Raw genomic sequence first — 17,484 nt, forward strand, 5'->3', positions numbered from 1 at the left:
CTCTTCTTGAACTCGTCTCGGTTTTTGCTCTGCAGCTATGTTGGGACACTACCTCCAAGGATTTCGGTCAAACAAATCAATTTCAGTTCTTAGCTTTCTTGTTTTTTTCCTAAAGCCTGATACTTATTCTATCAGTCTCTCTTGACGAACTGCTTAGTTATAGTGATGTAAATAAGCCAATACCAGTTGTCAAACAGTGGTGAAAGACAAGCGCACACACACACACACACACATATGTATCAGGGACGTGCCACCTTAGTAAGCAAGGTAGGCACTGCCTACCTTGAAAAAAAAAACAGATCGATAGCAACATTTCCCTTTTATGGTAAAATATGCACCTAATTCAATAAAATCATGAATGTTACTCTGATTATTATGCATAAAATACAAAATGTTGTATTTTTTTGTAGATTAGGTTGGCATAATTCGCACCTGCTTTTCAATCTCAGTATTTAAGCTACGCATAATACTGCTGTAGTACATGTGCTGCATACACTTTTACAACACCGTTTTTTTTTTGCGTGCTATAAAAGCAGAAGTAAATCTGCCTTCCACTCAGTCGTGCACCTGTGTTTCACTTATTTTTTGTGTGTTTTACTATATAAAGGTCACCAACTGCCTACCCTGAGTAATTACTGACAGCACGTACCTGGTATATATACATATATATATGATTTGGCAGAGTTTCTACAGCTGGATGCCCTTCCTAACGCCAACCACTCCGAGAGTGTAGTGGATGCTTTTACGTGCCACTGGCACATTTGTTTTCTCCATCTGTTTTCTCTCCAAACGTCAAAAACTTCTTCCGTTTTACCTGAGTGTCAAACTAATACATCTTGTTTGTTGTTTCCGCATATGTCTCTGTCATCATCATCATCATCATCATCATCATCATCATATGTCTGCTTTCCATGCTGGCATGGGTGGGACGGATTGACAGGAGCCGGCCAGGCAGAAGCCTGCACCAGACTTCTGTGACTGTTTTGGCAGGATTTTTACAGCTGGATGCCCTTCCAAATGCCAACCACTCAGCAGAGCATATGTATATACACACACACACATATATATGCATGTATATATATATCTGTATGTGTGTGTGTGTGTGATTATGTGACCGACCAAACTATCAGATGTTGTTTCACATTACTGGTCACAAAGTGCTTTGCATTGTTTTGACCTTCAGCCCATGGGCGAGGTGAGCAGATCAACATTCGCCCTCCCCCACTGCTTGAACGGGGAACTGGAGCAGTGTGAAACAAAGTGTTTTGCTCAAGAATACCACATGTTACCCAGTCTGGGAACTGAACCATGATTTAGTGATTGTAAGTGCAACAGTCTAACCACTAGGTCACATGCCTTCATGTATACTATATATATATATATATATATATATGTGTGTGTGTGTTTGTGTGTACATACACACACACACACACACAATAGGCTTCCCTACAGTTTCCATCTATCAAATTCATTCACAAGGTATTGGTTAGCTAAGGGGCTATAATAGAAAACACTAAAGCACTTTTCTGAAGGCACCATACAATGGGATTGAACCCACAACCACACAGTTGCAAAACAGGCTTCTTGACCACACAGCCATGTCTGCATGCTTTACACATTCTATTTAATCAATGTTGTTGTGTTCTTCTATTTGAAAAAAAAAAAGACATTTTTTATTTTTTTCTTGTTTCCAACTTGATTCCAAACAGTTATTGTTTTTTTTTTGTATGTGTGTGTGTGTTTATTTGCTTGTTTAAGCAGTTATTTACGACTCATGAATCACCAATTTACAGGAATATATATATATTTTTTTCACTGTTTAACGATCGCTCTTAAATTAAACAACTAGGTTACTAAGATGAAGTTTTCACTGTTATGTCTCTGCTTTTCATTATCGTTATTTTTTCTCATTAAACACACACATGCACGCGCATGCGCGTATACTTTCTACGGTGGCGTTGAAGACGGCGAATGTCTTTTACCACAAAACACTTGATATTCTCTTTAAAACTGTAAGGAATATATTAAAAAGAAAAGAAAAGGGACAGAAGCAAACAAATCACCCTCCATACCATCTGTAGACAAACGGAAGCCATTCCGAAGAATACAGTATTATATTTCTGTGACATACATGGATTGTTCAAAGTAAATGTATCAGAATACATAATATTGATTATTTTCTATCACTGATAATTATTTAACAATTCCCGCTAATAATTGTCTCTCTTTCTCTTTCTCTCTCTCTCCTTATCGAAACATTCTTTTCATTATTCTAAAAATGTTCTCTATTATTCTACATATTGATGCGCTAAACTGGAGTTTAACAAAAAATTTTTTTTTTTTATCTGGTGTTGTTGTTGTGGTGGTAGTAGTTGTCATGGTGATGGCTGTTTTTCTGTTCGCCGTGGTTATTGTTGTCGTCTTGGTGGTAGTGGTTATAGTGGTGGTGGTTGTTGTGGTCAGGGTGATGTTTGCAGTGGTGGTAGTGGTTGTATGATTATGGTAATTGTTGCAGTTATAATTGTGGTGGTGGCAGCAGTAGGTGTTGTGGTAGTGGTTTTTACTCGCGTTGCTGTTGTGTAGTTGCTGTGGTAGTAGTGATAGTTGTTGTTGTTATTATTATTATTATTATTATTATTATTATTATTATTATTATGGTGGTGAGCTGGCAGAATCATTAACACACCAGACAAAAATGCTTGGCAGCATTTGATCCGTCTTTATGTTCTGAGTTCAAATTCTGCTGAGGTCAACGTCACCTTTTATCATTCTGGGGTCAGTAAAATAAGTACCAGAAGACGGCCAGCTGGCAGAATCGTCAGCACACTGGGTGAAATGCTTGGTGGTATTTCATCTGCCGCTATGTTCTGAGTTCAAATTCCGTCGAGGTCGACTTTACTTTTCATCCTTTCGGGGTCGATTAAATAAGTACCAGTTACGCACTGGGGTCGATGTAATCAACTTAATCCCTTTATCTGTCCTTGTTTGTCCCCTCTATGTTTAACCCCCTGTGGGCAATAAAGAAATAAAAAAATGTAATTGATTTTACCCCCTACTCCCAAAATTGCTGGCCTTGTGCCAAAATGTGAAATTATTATTATTATTAAACTGGTGAGCTGGCAGAGTTGCTAGCATACTGGACAAAATGCTTAGCAGTAGGTCAACATTACTTGTCTTCCTTGCAGGGAGTCAATGAAATAAACACCACTTGGGCACTGGGGGGGGGGGGGGTCATTGTAATCAACTACACCTCCGTCCCTTCTCCATAATTTCAAGTCTTGTGGCTATAACAGAAGAGATTCTTCTGGTCATTGTTATTGTAGTGATAGTGAAGGTCAGCCTTTAAACTTTCTTTTTTAATGGTCTCCAAGACTGACAGCAACATCATCATCATTTAACGTCTGCTTTCCATGCTGGCATGGGTTGGATGGTTTGACTGAGGTCTGGTAAGCCAGGAGGCTGCCCCAGGCTCCAATCTGATCTGGAAGTGTTTCTACAGCTGGATGCCCTTCCTAACACCAACCACTCCAGAGAGTGTAGTGGGTGCTTTTTACATGGCACTGGCATGAGGGCCTCCACAGATCCACTCACTTTCACCAAATGTCCTCCCTCAAATGGTCTGAGGGATGAATTCTTGATGCACAATACCACATTTCCAGGGGTGGTGCTCTTGGCAGGTATTTTAGATTGCTCATCATTTTCTAGGGATATTCTTCCGGTGCCACTCGAAACATTGTGTAAGACCCACTGCCTTGTCACTTGTTGAAGCATGTTCAATGTCTCTGTAGCAGACTTCCCAAGTTTAATGCAAGATTTCTCATTGGCACTTTGTTCCATCTTCCTGACCATGACAAAAACCACAGACTACAGCATACACATGACCACAAAAACACAAATCTCACAACTTGTGAGGCAAACACAGCGATGTCACTTGGCCCACTGCCTCATGATGGTCATTGCTAGCTCTCACAGTGCATGCAACCATGTGCTACCATCTATTGGCAGGCTACAGAACTAGACCGGGGACTTTTTTGATGCCACCTCGTACATCAATAGAAGGTGTAAAAAATACAAAAAAAAAAAACAGACAAAAAAGCCAACTGCTCTCAATGAATCTTTTAGTCACATCCAATTAAAGTAATCCCTTGTTAATTTTGCATGAAATATCATACCTGGTAATTCTAATTCCATTCACCCCCACTCACCTTCATCATTAATGCCTTCCCGCCATCCTTTAGTGATGATATCAGTCATATTTGTCCTATGAATGATGACAGAGAATATTGTAAATTTTTTTTATTCTGTTGGATTAAGTTGTTGTAAATGAGGCCTTACAAGTGACAATTATGAATTTATTAAGAGTTATGGGTTCATTAAATGCAAAGCAAGAAATAATTTCTGTAATTAATTTTGCTTTTTATTTAAAATTTTTTTTTGGTGTTTCAAAAAGTTTGAAAAAAAACAAGAAATTAATGACAACAAAACTGTTGTTCGTTAACCAGAAATTATTTCTTTCAGATCTGTCGATTCTGTTGTTCTGTTTCCATTTGACGACTTCTTTACTTGCTTTAGTCATTAGACTGAGGTCATGCTGGGGCACCACCTTGAAGATTTTTAGCAGAATGTGGTGGTCAGATAAGATGTTCAACTTCACTAGAATGTTTCTTATGCCATTCAGTAACAACTTTAGCTGTGTGAATTGGTGCATTATCATCCTGAAAGATTGTGTTTCCCTCCGGAAACAGTTCTTCAACCATAGGATGATTTTGATCAGATAAAATGCTTAAATAGTCTTGATAATTAATTCTGCCATGGAAGGAAACCACTGGGCTGGCGTATTTCCAAGATATAGACCCCCACCAAATCATCACAGATTCTCCTCCATGTTTAACAGCTGGAAGAAGGCAATCTGGGTCAAATGCTTCTTTTGGCTGTCTCCACATGTATACTCGGCTGGTGGTCGGAAATAAGGTAAAGGATGACTCGTCTGAGAAAATAACATTCTTCCACTGCTTTAGGGACCAATTCTATAGGTTTTTACTCCACTCTAAACACTTTTCAACATTTGTTTTTGAAAGTTGTTTTCTGATTGCAGCCCTCCCATGAAATCCGGCTTTGTGCAGCTCCCAGCGAACGGTTTTTGTGGAGACTGGGTTCTCGAGGTGGTCATTAAGCTCTGCAGTAATTTTGGGAACTGTACTTTTGTGATCCTTTCTAACAATTTGCGTAAGAGTTCAATGGTCCCTATTTGAAAGATTTAGTCTTCTTCCGGAGTTTTGTTTCGACGAGGTTTTTCCCTCTTTCTCAAAGGCTGTCATTACTTTCAAGACAGTACTTCTTGATACACCAAACATTTTGGCTGTTTTCATTATGCTGGCACCTGCCATACGAGCACCAACAATTTGACCTCTTTGAAAGTCCAATAGATCTGTCATTTTAATGACTTTTAATTACCTTTTTCTAATATCTGAAAAGAAAGAGCAATTTTAGGAAAACGTATTAAGCAACACTAATAATAAATCAAAAAACATAAAAATAAACAAGTTTTTGATGGTTTTGTAGATATTTCAAATTATAATGCTATGATGCTAGGTGCTTCCATTATTTTGTCCAACCCCTGTATATATGTGTTTGTCTCTACCACTGTTCAATAGCCTATGTTGGTGCATTTATGTTTCTGTAACTTAGAAGTTCAGCAAAAGAAACTGATGAATAAGTACCAGATGTTTGAATGGAGGCAGATTGATGTGTGCTGCATTCAGGAAGTAAAGTGGAGGGGTGCTTCAGCCAGGCTCCTCACAGGCAAAAAAACAAAAAACAAAAACAAAACAAGTATAAAATCTTCTGGGAATGTGGTGTGGGCATACTCCTAGCTGAGAAATGGGTGGATAATGTGATTGAAGTAGAGTGCGCAATATAGTACTTAAGCTTAGATTAGTTTTGCAAAATAGTACAGCAACAATTATCACTGCCAAATGAACAAAAGGATTGCTTTTATGATATTTTTTTGCAGACTACCTCAAAAACAAATAAGTGACCTTCTCTTCGTGGTTAGTGACTTCAGTGGACATGGTTGTTCAAAATCACAAAGACTTTCCCTGGTGAAAAATGTCCCCCCTCAGCATAGGTTAGTCATTAGTAACCTCAGCCTACAGGATAGAAGGATTTCAAGAAGCAGATCAGTTTGGAAAAGAAAGATCTAGCAGGTTAAGGAACCTCTGAATGGCCAGAGATTTAGAGACCGCTCAAATGAAGCATTTAATGAGAAAGAGGAGGAGTTAGGAGCGTGTAATACAGAGGATAACCGGAAGTTCCTTAAAGAGGGCAACATATTGAAACCACGGTATTAAATTGGAGAGGGAGGTGTTAGTACCAACCAAGAAGCTGGTGATGATCGTGGTGGTGGTGGTGGTGGTGGTGGTGGTAGTGAAGTTGGTGAGTTGTTAAAGCTACTTACCCCGGTTTGGTTTAACAGTAGATGAGATTTGGGGAGAGAATAAAACAAGGAGTTGTTTCTTTTACTTGTTTCAGTCATTAGACTGTGGCCATACTGCAGCACTGCCTTTGTGAACTTTAGTCAAATGAATCAACTTCGGTACTTTTTTTTTTTAAATCCTGCTATTTATTCTATATGTCGCTTTTGCCAAATTGCTTAGTAGTTATGGGAACATAAACAAACCAACACTGGTTGTCAAGTGGTGGTAGTGGACAAATACAGACACAATGACATTGCACAATATATATATATATATATATATATATATATATATATATATATATATCATCATCATCATTGTTGTTTAATGTCTACTTTCCATGCTGGCATGGGTTGGACAGTTTGACTGAGAATTGGTAAAGCCAGGAGGCTGCACCAGGCCCCAATCTGATTTGGCAAGGTTTCTACAGCTGGATACCCTTCCTAATGCCAACCACTCTGAGAGTGAAGTGGGTGCTTTTACATGCCACTGGCATGGGTGCCAGTCAGGTGGCACTGGCATCAGCCACACTCGAATGGTGTAATCACTATAAACATCTATGTGGTTGTTTGGTTGTTTGGCAAGAAATTGCCATACCCTCATACATCGTCTAACGACTGGAGAGTCCATGACACACACACACACACACACACACACACACACACACATACACTCACGTATACACAACTGGCTTCTTTCAGTTTCTGTCTACCAAATCCACTGACAAGGTTTTGGTCAGCCTGAGGCTATAGTAGAAAACACTTACCCGAGGTGTCACTCAGTGGGACTGAACCCGGAGCCATGTGGCTGGGAAGCTAACTTCTTACCACACAGCCAGATCTTTTTTGCAGATCTGTTTGTAGATCGTTTTAAGATATTGCTACTGCACTGCTGCATTATAACTGTGCAATAGTTGCACAGTTTCACAGTTACACTTGAGCACCATCTTGTATGATCAAACTCTATCTTTGCTTTTAGGTTAATAACTTTAGGCCATATCAAAATGGAAATCAATAAACGATCATTTCAGCCTTTCACCCCCATTTCCTCCCCCTCCTCCTCTTTCTCTGTCCCTTTGTCTCTCCACCTCCCTCTCTCTGTCTCTGTGTGTGTCTCTCTCTCCCTATCATTCTGTCTCTCTCTTTCTTTCTTTCTCTCTCTGACGTCTCTCCTCCTTTTTTTTCATTTATAATCCTACTTTAGAGTAGTTTCTTTAAAGAAAATTTAGACTTCTTACAAAAAAAGTCAGGGACATGCTCTGCTTGAAAACTAAATGGTAAAGTCGATGCTGGTAGTACAACTAATACTTAATGAAGTGAACCAAGAGAATTTTTAATTAAAATTGTACTTGTATGTAAAGAGAAAGAATAAAGAAAAGAAAGAAAAAATCCTTCGTTCGTTCAATGATTGATTAATTATTGCTCAGAAAAAGCAAGGGAGACAATCTACAACATTTCAATTAAGTCTGCGACGTAACCTAAAAATAACAGACAATCCACAGAATCTCTGATACAATAGCAGACAATCCATAAAGTCTTTGACGTACGATAAAAAAAAACAACAACAACAACAACAACAGCAAACACATTGACAAACAAACAAACAAACAAACGATGATATATACAAAGAAATAAAAGTGGAATCAATCTGGAATGTAAAGAAGAGAAAATGGTGAAATGTCTTTGAAAGAAGATTAAAAACTGTAACAACAGAGAAATGGTAAACATCCAGATAATAGGATGGGATGAATATTTTATTGAATCAATAACCAATCAATAGGTTACTATGATCTGTTTTAAAGATTAGGTCATAAAACTCGATGCAAAGTGCGTAATTTCATTACAGGCGGTTTTTGTTTGTTTTCATACCAACTTAGAAATTCCTGGTTAATGGTGATGGTTTTCTTAATCAGGAGTTTGGAAGTGGTGGTGCTGCTGCTGCTGCTGCTGCTGGTGGTGGTGGTAGTGGTGGTGTTGGTGGTGGTGGTGGCTGATCAAGTTAAGGTGGTAGTAGTGGGGGTGGTTGCAGTGGTACAGGTGGCTGATGGTGGCAGTGGTAGTGGTAGTGACGGTGGTGGAATTTGTAATGGCGGTAGTGTGTGTGTGGTGTTGATGGTGGTGGTGGTTGTGTGGTAGTAGTGGATGTGGTGTCACTGTGTTGGATGTTTGATGGTATTGGTCTTTGCAGTAAAGTAATCTGTGGTGTTGATGCTTTGGCTGCATGCTGGCAGCAGTGGTAGTGGTAGTGGTAGTAGTTATAGTGGTAGGAGCTGTGTGACAGTAGAAATAGTGGTTGTTGTTGTTGATGATGATGATGATGATGATGTGCTGCCCATCAACAATTGATAATTGGTTATGGAATTGGAGAACCTGCAACGTTGGTTATAAATATTTAAAACTGGTGAGACGATGGTCAGGGAGTGGAGATAAAGGTCAAAGGTGACAGTGTATTTCGGCTGGACACTACCTTGCAGAACCAAGGACATAGGAAGCAGGACATCAGTAATACACCTCATGCCTCCCTAAAATAACTGCACAGACATATTGTGTTGTAAAAATATGTTTAAAACTCTGACAGGTGAGGAGTGGAAACAGGTGTTAATTGAACTTGAGAAGAATTTAATGTGATTTTTGTTATTGAGTGATGGCACATGGCCTATTTCTAAGGGCGTTGCACTGACAACCACAAGATTGTGGTTTCAATTCCTGGACTGGGTGGTGCATTGTGTTCTTGAGCAAAATGCTTCATTCCACTTGCTCCTGTTCACTCAGCTGTACAAGGGTTATTCTGTGAGGGGCTGGTGTCCAGTTAGGGTAAATGTTGTGATCTTGGTCGCTTATATGCTATGGAAACTGGGTTTGCAACCCCATGAGTCTCAGGAATCAAGACAGTACTTAGGATCGTTAATGGTTTCAAATTTCGGCACAAGGCCAGCAATTTCGGGGAAAGGTTAAGTCGATTACTTCAACCCAGTGTACAACTGGTACTTATTTTATCGACCCTGAAACGATGAAAAGCAATGTCAACCTTAACAGAGTTTGAACTCAGAAGGTAAAGGCAGGCAAAATTTTTCCAGGTGTGCTAACAGCATTTTGCCAGGTGTGCTAACAGTTCTGCTATCTCACCACCGTACTTATTATCATTATTGAATATAAAATGTCATTGACCAGTTGTTGTGGTGGTGGTGCTGGTGGTTGTGGTTTGATCTCCAGAGCAGCTCTGATCAAGCAGATATACTATCATAAAGGTATTCCAGCCATGATCGTCCTGTTGTATCATTTTTTTTGTGGAATCCTATATTTTGGACAAGATTATTCAGTGAGTCCTTTATTAAAATTGTGTGATTTGAGGAAGATTTGACCTCTATATCAGGTCAAACAACCATAGACCAGCTCCCTTGTTGGCATGTTTTGTTTTCAGGACAGTGAATTTTGATATTCCAGTGGGTGGGGGCTGCTTTTTTTTTATCTTCAAAGGAGGAGGATTTTTTTGGAAACCCCAAACTCCAGCTGTCTGCATCAGAACAAAAACACGCATGCAACCACTCACCCGCCCACTCACCCATTCACCCACCCACCCACTCACTCACTCACTAACTCACTCTCATTAACTCACTCACTTACTCTCTTCCTATCCGCTGTTTTTCTTTTTTTGATGATGGTTTCAGGTTCAATCCCTCTGTGCAGCACCTTGTCCAATTGTCTCCTACTCTAACCCTGGGCTAACCAACACCTTGTGAGTGAATTGCATGAATGAAAACTATGTAGAAGCCCATAGTGCATATGTGTGTGTCTCCTTGTCCTGGCATTGCATGACAGTTGTAAATGAGTGTCACTGTCATACAAGCAGTGTCGTTCACTTCCCATATTCTGTCAAAATTATTGCCTTACTCAGAAACAGGTGAGGGTTGGTGACAGGAAGGGCATCCACCTGTAGAAAATATGCTGCAATAAACTTCATCTGATTTATGCAAGTAAGAAAAAGTGGATGCCAAAACAATATTGATGGCAAATGATGATGATATCTATCCATTCTACTCAACATGTTCATTTGTATATCGGATAATGTTTACATTATGTAAAATATTTTACAAGTTTTACATTGTGACACACACACACACACACACACACACAGACACCCACCCACACACTTGTACACGTTTCACCCTATGGCAGAGTGTGTTTCTATTAATTCTGATTATTTCAGTGGACTTTGGTCTTCATAGAAAATATTTCTTCAATAAACTCACTCTCACATTTGCTCGTGTTCCATTCGATACTGGTTTTACCAAAGCTTGAGGAACAAAAAACAAAGTTGTGCTTGGTGGAAAAATCTGAACTCAAAAATGGATCGGAACACAATTAAATTCTTTAAGGTATCTACCATTATTACTTCCCATTTCTGCTAACTTTGCTATCAAAAATCAAAATAACTTCTCAATCTCCATCTGTTAGGTAATGTTGTTGTTGTTGTTGTTGTTGTTGCTACTGCTGTTTAACTCCAGGTCATCTTTGATTGAGCCAACTTATGGTTAAAGACATTATAGCTGTGAGCATTCTGTTTGATTGTGTCTGATGTGTCCTTCCTGTATTTAAGACATTAACACATGATTTGGGGGAGATTTGGTTAGTATTTTTAGCAGGTCAAGTGACTGTGTAGAGGCTCATTTGTCAACTTGTGTTGTTGTTTAGCTCTAGGTTAGACATTATTGAGCAAACTTGATTAAAGGTGCTCCAGCTGAGGCCATCCCATCTTCTTTTTCCTATCATTGTATGTTTGTTTCCTTATGAAGACAGTAGAGTATAATTTGAGGGAGATTTGGCTACTGTTTCTAGTAGTCAAACAATCACATAAAGCTTCTATCCATGTCTCATGTAATGTCTAAATGATGGTAAAATCTGACAATGGTAACCCTTTTGATGCCGATCCATCTTTGGTCAAGGATGGATGTATTGTTTTGTGCTGATGAAGGGAAATAACCTGGAAATTGCGATACACAGATATTGTTTTGAGCTGAGTGGGGGTGCTAGATTCCCTTGTTCAAAAAATATAAGGACACAGATCATTTCATATAGCCAGCTGGAGACAATGTCTCCTGGGGCTAAATTACAGCAACATTCGTCCTAAACCAGGACTGCTATGTTATGTTAACAAATAATCTTTACTCTAAATTTAATGTATTTCAACAGAAATATGGTAACAAAAGGGTTAATTCAAGACTTGTCACCTGTTTCTTATGGTCGGGGTTTAATCTGTTTTCCCCAAAATAGCTTACGTAATATTAATAGAAATCTATATTTATAATGATTTTTTAAAAAATCGTTTATTGGAAATATAAATTTTTCATGGAGAGTTTTTAAAAAAAATCTTTTCATCAATATTCCAATATAGAATTTTTGTTGTTTATTCAGTTATTTAAAAAAGAAAAAGAAGAAAAATGTTTTCAATTTAGAATCAAAAATCAAATTTTAAGGTTGTAACATCTTGTCCTCCATTAATTCTTTCTGTTTCCTCCTCTCCATCTTCCTCACTATAGTGGAACAGAATAGACCAATGGTTCTCAATCATTTCTTGCTTGTGGAGATATTCTGTGCTTGAGAAGACCCGGCAAGCCAAGCGAGACCGTAACTGGAGCCTATGCCAGTGCAGTATACCCAGCCCATTTAAGAGTACTCTTCAATCATTGGGCAATAAACTGTGTTTGAGAAGACCTGTTGAGGCAAGTGAAATCATTGTTGCGGATGATGATAGTACCGCCTAATTGGCACCCGTGCTGGTGGCATGTAAAAAGCACCATTCGAGCATGGTTGATGCCAGTACCAGCTGACTGGTCCTGTGCCAAAAGCACCCACTACACTCTTGGAGTGGTTGGCGTTAGGAAGGGCATCCAGTTGTAGAAACTCTGCCAAATCAGATTGGAGCCTGGTGCAGCCATCTGGTTTCACCAGTCCTCAGTCAAATCGTCCAACCCATGCTAGCATGGAAAGCGGACGTTAAACGACGATGATGATGATGATTCAGGTCACTGCCTGGAATTTAACTCAGAATCTTGGGGTTAGTAGCCCGCACTCTTAACTGCTATGCCATATGTCTGTGAGCATATCCGTCAAATGTAAATAATGTAAATAAAGTGTGCCCCAGTGTACCAGTAATTTGCTGTACGAACCGAGACTCATGCAAATTTTTGTTTTGAAGTACAAGCGGAAATCCACAGTTCGAGCTCACAAATCGTCCCATCTTTAAAGTAATTCAGTTAATAAAACCAGTTTACATATTTCTTTTGCATTCTCTTTTTTTTTTACAATTGTCATTTTACTTGTGTAACTACACCTTTTCTGTTTTAAAACTCATAAAAATTTATTTTTGTGTGATGTTTTGTGGGGGGCCTGGAATGGATTAATTATATTTCAGCTAATTTCAAAGGGGAAAATTGATTTGTAAAACGAACAAACCGTGAGACGAGCTCGGCCATGGAACGAATGAAACTCGTACTGCAGTGCTGCGAGGTATCACTGTATTATATTAAAGACATACATTATGTTCTCATCATTTCTGTCACTGTCTCTCTCTAAATGCTTTCCTCTTTCTTCTTCTCTCTGTGTGTGCCTGTTGTTAATTAGGTTAGTCTCCTCCACAACACCATAGGGTGAAAAGTTTAATCTATACGTTAATATCTCCACCACCCTGGCTTAATCTGTTATGGGTAACGGATTAAAATGTTTGTCAAGGTGAGAACTAAAAGCTAGACAGTTCACTCTGTCAATGTGTGTGTTTTATTATTATTACTATTATTATTATTATTATTATTATTATTATTGTTATTATTATTAATATTGTTATTTCTTAATCTAGTCACTCTTGTCATTAAATCTTCTTCTTAATAAACAGATTACATAGATATATTCTGAAAAACAAAAACAATTACCATTCACAGTTTTATCTGACACGATACCACCATTACCTTCAGTGCATTTGTACTGGGAGTGTGGAGGGGTGGGGATGGATATGTCTAATTCCATAATAAACTAGCTCTGGTAACTGGATGTGGAGGGCAAAGAGCAGAGACATTTAATTCTGTGATTTTATGAACCTCGTTGTAATAATATACATCATTTAGTTCACATCCTACTTTTCATGTACATTGAATATTTCAGTTTGAACATGAATGATCGTGTGGTTGCTTACAGATTGCCAACAGACCAATCGCTGGTCAGCATTATTTCTCATGACCCAATCGCTGGTCGACACTATTTCCTGTGGACCAATCACTGGTCAGCATAAAGTCCAATGGCAAGAGTGAGAATGGTGTCTTTGTAACTTGGACAGAATAAATGCATCTTTTTTTTTCCTTTTTCTTTCTTTTTCTTTTTTTTTTGTATCCCAAACAAGGCTGGAGGCAATTATAGTGTAAGGGACCACAAAGAAGGAAAAGAAGGGGGCCTACAATTTCCGAAGATGTCAATAGACAGAAAGCTTAAAAGACTGAATATCACAGACCAGAGGAAAACAAAAAGATGACCATGGGTTGTAGAGAGCAGCAGTTTGAAGAAAGATGCTGTTAGAATAAAAGGACTTTTGACTATGTTTAAAGGTGTTGGGAGAGGGTAGCAGACCAAAAATGTTCATCAGAGCAATGGACCTGGAAATATTTACAGATGCAATGGAGATAAATTTCGACAACAAAAGACTGAAACCAATTAGAAAGGACTGGACTCACCATTGTTAACTTGATTATGAATTTGATGAAACAAATAAAGGCACTTAAAGAAGGCACCAGCCCAAAGATGGTGGCAACATGTAATGTATGGCCAAGCAGTGGCCTTATAGAGATACAATTTACTTTCAAGTGCAAGAAATTTGTGAGCACAGTTGTAAGATTCTACCTTCTTGGAACAAATATGTTCAGTCCAATGCCATATTGTCTGCCAAGAGAAATTCTTCGTCAAAGATAAGACAAGGAGTTGGCTTCAAACTAACACTCCAATTTCCCACCAATATCTTGACACTTAAGAACCTTAAGAACCTTTTGTTAGGTTCCAGCTGCCAAATTAACGATAGCAGTTATTTTATTAAATCTCTCTAAATCTTTGATTATTTTCAAAAATATTTTAAGCCTACAAATTATTTTTCATTAACACCATGGTTACCAAAGGGTTAAGAATGGTAATCTGTATTTTACTTTGGATCTATCTATGCTTGATATCTTATCTAAAATGTCATGTTGTACATTGAACTTAACATAGGCAAGAATTTTGGGTCTATTGTTTCATAATTATAGTATCCTCACTTCCACCACTTGGAACCCAACAAAACAGCTTCAGATTTGGACACAAGTGTTTATTTCTTCATATTTATTAATCATAAAGTATTAAGATTAACTGCATTGTTTCAGATTATCCCAGATTGTCTTGGTTTTGTTAAATTGCCTCTGATAAACCTAAATTTTCTTTGATTATCTCAGGTTGTCTCAAACTCTTCTAGATTGTCTCAGATTAAAAAGTTTGTCTTGGATTATCAAAGAAGTACAAATCTCTTATCACCTTCAGAGTAGGATCCTCTGACTTCAATGGACTTATTGCAATATTCCACCCACTTTGTGAAGGCCCCGTGGAAGTCTTGGACACCTAGGATCCTTGTCACAGCCTCTGTCATATTCTCTTTCAGCTTTGGGAACAACATAACATGGAATTGGGAATTGGTGAATTGTCCTGGTGCAGAGGCTCTGGCCTTTTGCAACAAAATCTCTTCCTGAACTCTCTCAAAATCTCCACAAAGTACTCTTTGTTAATCATCAGGCCAGAGGGAACCCAGTAGATATAGGTGGTGCCCTTTCTTTAGAAAATGGGGATCGTCATGAGCTTCCTGGTGGACCTGCTTTGCTTGGACTCTTGTGCCAGTGGAAAACAGATACTTGGTTCATACAAGTTAATCCATAAGACATCTGGGGCATTTCATAAATTCCTGTAGCATTTTCCCTCAGATTAACACAAAACCTTATTGCATGGTGAGCTTCTAAATTGTCTTTAGGCCCCAATTGCGCTCCGCAAACTAGTCAGCTGTGGTAAGTAGTTTTTAGTAGGGTGTGTTCAAAGTACTGTTACAGACGTTTCCTTCAATTTAGAATCACAGAAGTTGGCAGGTCAGCTTATTAGATGTATGGTAACAATATACTAAAATTACGATAATCTAGTTATAACTGCTTCTCTCCTAAAAAAAAAAGTTCTTGAAACTCCTGGAATGAACCATGTACACATGTGTTCACACCCATGTGTATTTCCCACACATATCTAAGTATCTCTTTCTCTGTCTATCTCTCTCTATTTCCCTCTATCTATATATATTCTGTCTGTCTGTTTGTCTCTATATATCAGTATATTAGGGTGGGGAGCTGGCAGAAACGTTAGCACGGCGGGCGAAATGCTTAGCGGTATTTCATCTGCCGTTACGTTCTGAGTTCAAATTCCGCCAAGCTCAACTTTGCCTTTCATCCTTTCGGGGGCAATTAAATAAGTACCAGTTACACACTGAGGTTGATGTAATCGACTTAATCCCTTTGTCTGTCTTTGTTTGTCCCCTCTATGTTTAGCCCCTTGTGGGCAATAAAGAAATATATATATCAGTGTGTCTTTCTCTTTCTATACCTCTCTTTATATACTCTCTCTCCCCCCTCTCTCTATCCATACACACACACATTTCTCTCTCTCAATCTATCTCTGTCTTGTTCTCTTTTTCTGTGCACACACACACACACACAAGTACACCTAATAAAATGTGTTCGTTAAAATGACAGTAATTATCTCAATATTTACTCCCCTCTTCTACCTCCAACAGCTACCAATACCCCAATGCCGAAATAACAGAAAAATTAATATTCTAAAAGCAATCAGTCTCTTATTTCTTTAATTGAATCACTCTCTGCAATAAATAATTAAGTTTGTCTTCTCTTTTCAGTCATTAGTCAATCATTCCTGCCAATTAGTTTCATTTTTCTTTTGTCTTGGAAGCAATTTTGTTGTTTAGTTTCAGATCAACAGTGATCGTACGTACCTATAATCGAAGACATTCCAGCTGTGACCATCCTGTTTATTTTTTTTGTTTTTGTTTTATCTCTTATTACATTGTCATAAATAAACTAAAAATATAGCAGAAGACACTTGCCCAGTTGCTGCCTAGTGGGACTGAACCTGAGACTCCCCTGGTTGAAAAGCAAGCTTCTTAACCACACAGCCATAATTGTCTTCTTTATTTCCCTTTTTAAGATGGTAGGTTTTGTGATATGAAGGGAAGAATTGAGGAAAGTGTTGACCTACAAAGGATCTACTCAGTTTCTGCAAACAGAAAAATCAATGTAAAAATGATGATGGTAGTTGTGATTGAGGTTGAGGTGTATAATATTTAAATTTAGGTCTCTGTTGCCCATTTTGTATATATATGCTGTACTTGAGAAGGCCCAGCAAGCCAAGTGAGATTGTAGCCGTGGCCGATGCCAGTGTCATATAACTGGCCCATTTAAAAGTACCCTTCAATCATCGGGCTATATGCCGAAGTTGTGAAGACCTGTTGAACCAAGTGAAATTGTAGTCATGGCCGATGCTGGTGTCACCTGACTGGCACCCATGCCAGTGGCATGTAAAAAGCACCATTTGAGCATGACTAATGTCAGTGCTGCCTGACTGGTACCTGTGCTGGTGGCACATAAAAAACAACATTCTAGTGTGGTCATTGCCAGTGCCACCCGACTGGCTCCTGTGTCTGTGGCATGTAAAAACCACCCCCTACACTCTTGAAGTGGTTGGCTTTAGGAAGGGCATCCAGCTGTAGAAACATTGCCAGATCGGATTGGAGTCTGGTGCAGCCTCCTGGCTTGCCAGTCCTCAGTTAAACCGTCCGACCCATGCCAGCATGGAAAGTGGACGTTAAACGATGATGATTAATGTTTTTAATAACAAACCACCTGAGTCCACCCCTACCCCCAGCTTTATAATGCAAATTTCTTGTTCTAAATTAA

General features: G+C 38.7%; 1 protein-coding gene across 4 annotated transcripts in view; it reads left to right on the forward strand.

The window, feature by feature from the left end:
- Positions 1-17,484, forward strand: part of LOC106869897 (lysosomal-trafficking regulator) — a 204,809-nt gene that overhangs the window by 75,034 nt on the left and 112,291 nt on the right. Inside the window, exon 1 of one of the 4 annotated variants that reach the window (XM_089365211.1) lies at positions 10,683-10,851. The exons of the other annotated variants lie outside the window; for them this stretch is intronic. The gene's annotated coding sequence lies outside the window, so the exon portion shown is untranslated. Of the gene's footprint in view, positions 1-10,682; positions 10,852-17,484 lie in introns of those variants that run through there. 4 annotated transcript variants of the gene reach the window in all.

The sequence above is a fragment of the Octopus bimaculoides genome, chromosome 1, assembly GCF_046866305.1.
Source record: "Octopus bimaculoides isolate indiv1 chromosome 1, ASM4686630v1, whole genome shotgun sequence".
Classification (NCBI taxonomy): Eukaryota; Metazoa; Mollusca; class Cephalopoda; order Octopoda; family Octopodidae; genus Octopus; species Octopus bimaculoides.